Below are 10,012 nucleotides of genomic sequence, written 5' to 3'. Positions count from 1 at the left end.
GGTACGGGAGATTGGTAGAGTTTGGGCCCGGGAAAAAGGAGGAGGGTGAAATCCTTGAACAGAACAAAACGCCTTCAGTCACAATCTAACCCTGAATGTGTTCTCAGGAATACCAAGTCCAACTCCAAAGTGATGGCAAATGTATTTCTTCTCTAGACCAATATCCTCAGTCAAGACCCACCTAGGAACCTATTACTCTTGGGTTGCTAATGGAGATCTATAACCTGACTGTACAAACTAGCTGATCATGTTACAATCAGGACCGGGTCCACCTCCACCCCAGGAGAAAGGGAAGAGGAACTGAGCACCTGCTGCTGTGGAAGTGGAAACAGTAAGAGGAATTACCCATCCTTTATTCCCCTTCTTCCCTCCATCCGTTACCACCCCACTTCTAGCACAGATCTTATTGGGGCCTAGAATTTCTGATAGGTCTAGAGAGAGAAATCCATTAAATTCAGATTCTCAGTATCAGTTCTAGAAATTTAAAAGTCCTTAAAAAAAAAAGTACATTTCTTGCTCTTATTTGGCAATTTATATGTTAGGATGCAGTCATCATCTATAATTCATTAGTTAGATGTAATATCTAACCACCCTTTAAAAAAAATGTTCCTTCGCCCTGGCAGGAAAGCTCAGTTGGTTAGAGAGTCGTCCCAATATGCCAAGGTTGCAGGTTTGATCCCCAGTCAGGGCGCATACAAGAATCACCCAATGATGCATAGACAAGTGGAACAACAAATCAATCTCAATCTCAATCACACAATCAATCTCTGTCTCTCTCTCTCCCTTTTCCTCCCTCCCTCCCTTCATCTCTCTCTCTCTCTCTCTCTAAAATCAATACATTAAAAATAATTTTAATTAAAAATGTTCTTTAAAATTTGGATATAATACAAAAATGCATTTAATCATTTATACAGATAATATTTACACACAGACACACAGAGAGCTATGCATATACAATGTTTAATGAGTGCTTTCTATGTGCCAGAAATATTTCTTTACGTGGTCTCATTTAATTTTCACAACATACCTAAAATGTTGTATTATTAGACCTTTTATAGATAGGAAAACAAGCTAAATAACTTGCCAAATATTACATATAAGAAGCAAATCCGGGACTCCCTTACCACCCCTCCCCCCTCATTATTTTTTCTACCAACTTAATAGTTAATCCTCCAAACCACAGCTAACTTTAAAAGATAACACAGGGTACTGAACACCATTAAAGAAAACCAGATACTGTAAATGAAAATCCCTAAAAGGAGAGACACAAAATGTGACACATCCAGCAGAGATTGTTTCTCCCTTTTGTATACTCTTTAGTAATAATCTCTATGGGAATCTAAGAGGAAAACACATGAAAATTTAAGAAAATTCTCACCTTTAATAGCTTCTTTCCTACTTAGGGTAGATCTCTTGCCATGGTTTGTTTTTATTTCCAAGTGAAGATTGGTTAGGTTCCATGGAAGCAAATGTGAGCACCATATCCCTAGGTCTTCTGTTAGCTCTTCCAAAGAATAGTTTCTGATATTCACAGGACATCCAAGAAATTGTCTCAGGTTCCTCCTTAATTTCTGCAAAGTAGAGAGCAGTAAGTGGCTTTATCACTCATCTTTCAGATTTCCTACTCTCAGATAAGAGAGCAAGCTCAGATATACCATTCAGGAGCATACTCTCAAGACTGAGTCATTCAGGGAAGTGAGAGGGGCAGGAAAAAATGCTGACAATATCTGAGAAGGCAAGCAGATATTTCAACCAGGACAGCGAGGTTATATTCATGCTCTCCTGCGGAAAGCAATTCATTAAAAACCTGTCAGTACGCAATTAGAACTTGAAAGCTTCCCCCACCCCACCCCTTAACAAAGAATCACGGAAACACACAGGTATTTCCTCTGCCTTCTTCTGGCCTGGAATCCAAGTGTCATTCCTCTCATGTTCCCTGAACATTACAAGAGTTAAGCAATAAAAAGACAAGGATTGTTTCTTCTGTTTTTTTACTTAAAAAAAAAAAATGTCAATGAAAACGAGAGTTTGTTCTTCAAATGGCAACTACTTGAAAAAATCCATTTGCTTGTCTTTCCATGATTGTTAGTACTCTGCACACTGTAGAAATATCCACAGGGTTCCAGACTGTAGATCCCCCTCATTAACATCTGTGAGTCTAGGGTTCGTGGCAGTCTGAAGAATGGGTAACACTGTGCAGTTAGACTTCAGTGACAGCCCGTGAAGTGATCTGGGCAAAGCAGAGTGGAAAATGCCTTTTTCAAAGCCACTGATATTGTTTGTCACTGTTTGTCCTACCTCCTCACCCCTAAACCAGCCTCCTCACCCCTAAACATGCAGCATCCTGGCCAGATATCTGAACTAGCAAATTTAATATAAAAAAGTTAATAACTAGGTATAAAGTTGTTAAGTAACCCAGGCAGTGTGGTTCAGTGGTTGAGCATCAACCCGTGCAACAAGAGGTTGCTGGTTCAATTCCCGGTCAGGGCACATGCCGATGTTGTGGGCCTGATCCCCAGTGGGGGGCCCAATCCCCAGTGGAGGGCATCGGCCAATGGATGTTCTCTGTCATCAATGTTTCTCTCTCTCTCTCCATTCCTCTCTCTAAAATCAATAAAGAAAAAATATTTTTAAAATAAATAATAAAGTTGTTAAGTAAATAACTGAGAAGGGGTGTGTGGTGGGAAAGTGCAGATGACACTAAATTATTAGGGAAATAGCAATTGCTGGAAATAGCTACCACCCAGGCTGGAAGAATGAAGGGGGAAAAATGGGAATTATTAAACTTAGAATTGGGGAAGAAAGGTGCCAAAGAGCTGAAACTCAGAGATCTGTCATAGGGACAGTATTCAGTTACTGCTGGGCACTCCGAGCTCAGAGGAAGGCCAGACTGAGACCCAGACCTCTTCCGAGGTACTTGGTGTCTCTGTCGGCTGTTACCGTAAACGGGGCTCAGTGCAGCTACATAAAACAAACCACCACGCCAAAGCGTAGGCATGGTGATGCTCACAGAGGCAGGAAGTAGATAGGAAGCAAACAGGAAGCCCCGCCTCCAGCCTCGCCATCGCCCTCCAGCGCCCCCTGCTGGCAGAGCCTAACAGGTAGCGGCTAGCAAAGCACACACGTGGATTGCACCCCCTGCCCCCCCCCCCCCGCCCCCGCACGCAAGGCTAGTCCAGGGGGTTGGACGTCCTCAATAACAATGATCAAGTCAGTGTTGCCAACTTCCGTAAGAACTGACGACCAGCCCCGAAGATAGCATAGGGAATTGGGTCTTTTCTTTTTTCTTTTTGGACCTCCCCTGCCTGTTTCTAACTGTCAATGAAGACAGGCCAATGGTAGGGAGCCATATAGAGTCATCCGCACCCCCTTTTATTGGCCCCACTCCACAGGCTCTGTCTTCTGCCAGCTTCGGTCACTCCAATTCTGAGTAACTCTGTTGTTGGGCTGTAAAACCTCTGAGACAGCCCTGGCTGGTTTGGCTCAGCAGTTAGAGCATCGGCCTGCGGTCCAGAGAGACCCGGGTTCGGTTCCCGCTAAGGGCACGTGCCTCGGTTGCAGTTTGTCCCCGGCCCTGGTTGGTCGTGCGGGTGGCAGCCACTAGATATGTTCCTTTCATGTCAGAGTTTCTCTCTCTCTCTTCCTCTCTCTCCCTCCCACTATGTCTGAACAAAAAATGGAAACATGCCCTCAGGTGAGGATAAAAAAAATAATATAAAATAAAAATAAATAAATAAATAAATTCATAAAATCTTTTTTTTTTTTTTTTAATCCTCACCTGAGGATATTTTTCCATTTTTTTGTACAGATAGAATGGGAGGGAGAGAGAGGAAGGGAGAGAGAGAGAGAGAAACATCGACGTGAAGGGACACATCAAGTGGCTGCCACCCGCACGACCAACCAGGGCCGGGGACAAACTGCAACTGAAGAACATGCCCTTAGCAGGAACCGAACCCGGGTCTCTCTGGACCGCAGGCCAACGCTCTAACCGCTGAGCCAAACTGGCCAGGGCCATAAAATCTTTGAGACAAAAATAATTAAAGGGCAAACACCTGCTCCAGTATCTGAATCTATAAAACCTCTCCCATTTCTTTATTTTTTTTCAAGTTATAGAAGTACATTTATTTTACATTTTATATACTAAGAACAGTATAACTGTAATAAGGAACAAAGGGGAGAGAATGCTAGGTATACATATTTACATAGCAAGAATAGGCAAAACTTATGAAGAAGAGTCTTTAAATTTTAGCATTTATCAAATCAGTTTCTAAGAATAATTCTTCATCATCTTCAGGAAGAATTTTTAGGAGTCTCAACCTATATGATTCAAGCTATGACTATCTTAATGAAAAAATTATATTCTTTAAAAGTCTCCAAGGTCCTGGAGGCCAAATAAACCACATCACCACTACTTTTTAAAAGATTCAAAGGCTCTTAAATTAGAATGTCATGACTGCTTTAAGAAACCGTTTTTAAAACAACTCAAACATACTATCATTTGCTGAGTGATACAATATAGACTTAGCTTGCATTAATTTCTTAATCCATTAAAAATGGTTTCTGTTACCTTAGTGAGACCCTATTGTTCTCTAATGAGAAACATTAAATCAGTTACTATTTAGCTCTTAGGGAAGTCAAAGTGTGTCTTCCGCCTTTAATAACACTGGCATACATGGGGGAAAAAATCAATATCCCTAACTATCATCAGTAACCAGTTAACTGCTGGATATTCCAAAACCAGAGATGGGTATTCTTAAGAGTCAAGACTTTCAGACCTCTGCACTAATACATCCTGGTGCACAGATTTCCTTTAATTTCACTAACAGGAGATTAACACGTTGTGGAAGACATGTGTATCTTTGCAATCTTGCCTTGTAAGTGCAATCTCAGCTTTCGCTGCTCACACTTTGGTCACCTTTTGTGTTTGTCAGTTCTTCCTTTAGGTCACTGTGTAATACGATGTCCAAAATTATTAGAGCTCCTCCTTAAAGTTTCTGGACTAGAAAATGAAGACTCCCAAGACCTATTTTTTTCCACAAAGGAATAATCTTTTTGGAATGCAAATTTCTGCTTAAGTGCCTGGGATATTAAAGACACTGGATCCCACTGTGAATTGTATATTTTCCTCTTATGAATGGGCCTGCCTCCAGGTGACCGTTCAACAGCACGAAGTTTAATCTTATTCATATCTTTTAGAACATCCAACACGTTTGGAACATCTTTATTTTCCTGGTTTTCTGAATGACAACTATAATTGGGCTTACGAGCACCTGGGTGCTGTTTTTTCATTTCAGTTGCTGAATTATCTGAGTCACAGATACTATTATATCCTGAATTATCTGAGTCACAAATACTCCAAAAAAAAAAAACCTTGGAGGCTGTAGAGAAGAAAACTGAGGGGCAGTGGCAGGGCAGGAAGAGGAGCAGGAAGCCCTGGACTTGAAAACGGATCTGGTTTGACACTCAGTGGAGCAGTCCCAGATGATGGCACTTGTCCAAAACCAGCAGACCCATCAGTGGAGTCAAAGGAGCCAGATTTCGTATTGTTTTTCAGTTGCTGCATTTCCACAATGGCAGCAACCTGAGAGCGAAGGAAAGTTAGTTCGTCTTCAAGGGCAGCTGTTTCTTCCACTCAGCTTCATTTGCAGGCTGAGAATTTTTCATTGGTTTGTCATGTCTTGGAGCGGGTGACAGTGGACCCCAAACGAATTGCAGAGGCTAGAAAGCTTCACTTTTCTCCTCTTCCTCATACCAGTTCTCCTTTTCACATACCATTTCGAAATCTGAGACAACTGGCTTCTTCATCGTGTGCCATGCACAAAATATCAGCAAAAGATGGAACTGTAGTTCCACAGTTACCAGGGATCAACTCACAATCAGGCCTTTGACAGGCTTCTAAAGGAAGAATTTTCCCAATAATAGGAACAATACTCGGAGCTGATCCATAGCCTTTTAGCTGATTCATTTGGCCTCCCCAATTCTGCAAAACTGGATCCATGGGAATACCGAAATATTCCAATATCTCCCTTAAGATACTTAATATGAGAGACAGTGATGAAGCAGACACAGAAGAAAATTCAAGGAAACAGTATCATTTTTTTGATACCTTCGTCCAAAGCAGAAGCTCCCGGCAAACACGCGAACATCAGGACGCGGGGTTAGGGAGCACTGACTCGGAATCGTCAGGGAACCCTCAGGGAATCCTCAGGGAACCCTCAGTCCACGCAGCCTGATGCGCGCTCGTCCTGGTTCGGCAACGCTCAGACCGGTGTCTGCCCACGCGCCCCCTTAGGGCCACAGGTAGTAATGACACCCCCACCGACCCGGGTGGGGGCCCTGGAGCCCTCGCTGAGCCAAGTTAACGCCCTCTTTATATCTGACATTTATTTGATGTTCTTTTTTTTTAATTTTTTTTTTTTTTTATCCTCACCCGAGGACATTTTTCCCTTTTTTGTACAGATAGAGTGGGAGGGAGAGAGAGGAAGAGAGAGAGAGAAACATCGACGTGAAGGGACACATCGAGTGGCTGCCAACCGCACGACCAACCAGGGCCGGGGACAAACTGCAACCGAGGCACATGCCCTTAGCGGGAACCGAACCTGGGTCTCTCCGGACCGCAGGCCGACGCTCTAACCGCTGAGCCAAACCGGCCAGGGCTCTTTGATGTTCTTCTTAAAGTTCCACCTTCCTTCCCATAAAAAACACACATCACAGAATCTCTCAATAAAGAGAAATCATTTTTGAATATTTGATTTATAAGGTAAGCAAAAATGATATCCAATTTTAATTGCTAAATATGCTAACATAACATTAACAAGCTGTGTATGTATTTTGTTGAGATAACCTATATTTTAGTAACACCAAGTAGGCAGTACTGCGGGCACACCTGGGCTTTGGCAGGACAGAGCGAGGTCTGAATCTTGGCTCTGCTACTTCCTAGCTGTGTAGCCTGGGGCAAATCCTGTCATCTCTCTGTGCCTCTGTGACTTCTTTTCTATAATTTGAGCTAATACTAATACCTATTTTATAGGATTGTTGTGAAGCTTAAATAAGATAACACACATGAGGGACTTGGCTTAAAACTGGCACATGCAGCCCCTTGGTAAAGGTTATAGTTAAGTAGGTGCCAATGCCAGGCCTCAAAGGCCTATTTGACTCACAGTGGAGCTTGAGGAGGGTACAAATAGCATTCTTAAGACCTGGACCAAGTTGAAAGTATTGATGCTGGCGATGTGCCTGGAAGGGTAGACGGGAAAAAACAAAAAACAAACAAACCAAAAAACTGGAATTGTCACCTTCTCTGGTCTCTGCAGAGAAACTCAGTGGTAAGTTAGCCCTGCAGAGCCCAGGGATGAGCCCAGCTGACCCCAGGGAAGTGCAGGAGAGGGAACAGAATGGCTGGAGCCAGGAAACCTGCAGGGATTGGGCGGCCATTTGGAAAGATGGTCAGCAGGATCTACACCTTAACTTTATGCTGGCCTTGAAGAGAAGACGGGGCACTGGCAAGAAGAAGGGCCTAGTCCCAGAGTGCTGGAGAAGCCAGAAAAGTTTCAAGGCAGGAACCGAGACAAAGGGTACAAGGTTCTTCATTTGTGTCTTTTATTCCTGCTGAGGCTCAGCAGCAGAACCAGATGAGCCTGGAGTCAAATGTATCCAAGAGCCCAGAATTACATGAAGATATTTAGAAATTTCAAGCATTGAAAATGATCCAAAATAAAAGCAACAACAACCAGTGGAACACCAACACCCACAGGGAAATTTGGCAGGTGCCAACACCCACTGAGACAGCCAAAAGGGTTAAACAAAGAAACAAATCCCAAATAAAAGAACAAGATAATTCTGCAGTAGAATAAATAAATGACATAGAATTAAGCAAGATATCAGAGGGAGAGTTCAGAGCAATAATCATGAGGAAGCTCCACAGCATGAGTAAAGATATAGAAACATTGAGAACCAACCAACTGGAAATGAATGACATAGCAGAAATAAAGAACACATTGGAAGGAATAACCAGTAGAGTACAGGAAGCCAAAGATTGGATCAATGAATTAGAAGGCAGGGTAGAAAAAAATCACCCAATCAGAAAACCAAAAAGAAAAAACAATTTAAAAACAGGAAGACAGCATAGGAGAACTGTGGAACAATATTAAATGTAACAATATCCACATCATAGGTGTGCCAGAAGAAGAAAATGAGCAAGGGTTAGAGAATATATTTGAAGAAATAGTGTCAGAAAACTTCCTTAGCTTGGTGAAGGGAAAAGGCATACAAGTTCAAGAAGTACAGAGAGGCCCAAGTAAGAAGAACCCAAAGAGGCCCACACCAAGACACATAATAATTAAAATGCCAAAAATTAAATACAAAGAGAGAATCCTAAAGGCAGAAAGAGATAAGCAACAGGTTACCTACAAAGGAACCCCCATAAGGCTCTCAGCTGACTTCTGAACAGAAACATTGCAGGCCAGAAGAGAACGGCATGAAGCAATCAAGGTAATGAAAAACAAAGATCTGAAACCAAGACTATTCTATCCAGCAAGGCTATCATTCAAAATAGAAGGTGAAATAAAGAGCTTTCCAGACAAAAAAAAAAAGGCTAAAGGAATATATTAGCACCAAACCAGCACTCCAAGAAATGTTAAAAGGACTGCGGTAATAAGCAGAAGAACTAGGAAGAGAAACATAACCATAATAAACAAAAATGTCAAATAAGTACATATCAATAACAAACTTAAACATAAATGGATTAAACACTCTGGTCAAAAGACAGAGTAGCTAATTGGATAAGAAAACGTGACTTGTATATATGTTGTTTACAAGAGACACACCTCACAGCAAAAGACGCACACAGGTTGAAAGTGAAGGGATGGAAAAAATCTTCCAAGCAAGTGGAAAGGAAAAAAAAGCTGGTGTGGCAATACTCATATCGGATAAAATAGATTTCAAAATGAAGGCCATAACTACAGACAAAGAAGGCCACTACATATTATCAAAATGATCTATCCAAGAGGAGGATATAACCTGGGTAAACATATATGCACCTAACATAGGAGCACCAAAATACTTTTAAAAACTTCTGGAGGACTTCAAAGAAGAAATCAACAGCAGTACAATTATAGCAGGGGACTTCAACACCCTGCTGACATCATTGGACAGGTCCTCTAGACAAAAAATTAACAGGAAACAGAGACTCTAACTGATGCAATAGAGCAAATGGATTTAATAGATATCTACAGAAAATTATACCCCAAAACCGCAGAATTCACATTCTTCTCAAGTGCACCTGGCACATTCTCAAAGAGATCACATGTTAGGACACAAATTAAGTCTCTACAAGTTAAAGAAGATTGAAATCATATCAAGCATCTTCTCAGATCACAGTGGCATGAACTAGAAATCAATTGCAATAAAAACATTCAAACACATGGAGGCTAAATAGCATGTTATTAAACAACAAATGTGTTACCAAGGAGATCAAGGAAGAAATTAAAACCTTCCTGGAAACCAATGAAAACAACAACACAAAATCTATGGGATGCAGTGAAAGCAGTCCTGAGAGGGAAGTTCATAGTACTACAGGCCTACCTCAAGAAACAAGAAAAATTTCTAATTGACTTTCTATCCCTACAAGTTAAAGATCTAGAAAGTAAACAAAAAGAAAAACCCAGAGTAAGTAGAAGTAAATGAATAGTAAAGGTCAGAGCAGAAATAAACAACATAGAAAGTAAAATAAAAAATAAAAAATTCAAAAGATCAATGAAACAAAGAGCTGGTTCTTTGAAAAGATAAGCAAGATTCATGGACCCTTAGCTAGACTCACCAAGAAACAAAAAGAGAAGACCCAAATACGCAAAATCAGAAACTAGAGAGAAGTAACAACCGACACCACAGAAATACAAAGGATCATTAACAAATACTATAAACAATTTTACGGCAACAAATTGGACAATCTAGGCGAAATGAACAAATTTCTAGAAACACATAGTCTCCCAGAACTGAACTGGGAAGAAATAGA

General features: G+C 41.3%; 1 pseudogene; it reads right to left on the bottom strand.

The window, feature by feature from the left end:
* Positions 1–4,944: 4,944 nt before the first annotated feature.
* Positions 4,945–6,046, bottom strand: LOC118623186 (annotated as a pseudogene).
* Positions 6,047–10,012: the final 3,966 nt, after the last annotated feature.

Source organism: Molossus molossus, unplaced genomic scaffold (genome assembly GCF_014108415.1).
Source record: "Molossus molossus isolate mMolMol1 unplaced genomic scaffold, mMolMol1.p scaffold_m16_p_1, whole genome shotgun sequence".
NCBI classification, from domain to species: Eukaryota; Metazoa; Chordata; class Mammalia; order Chiroptera; family Molossidae; genus Molossus; species Molossus molossus.
This window is presented reverse-complemented; position numbering and strand designations above follow the sequence as displayed.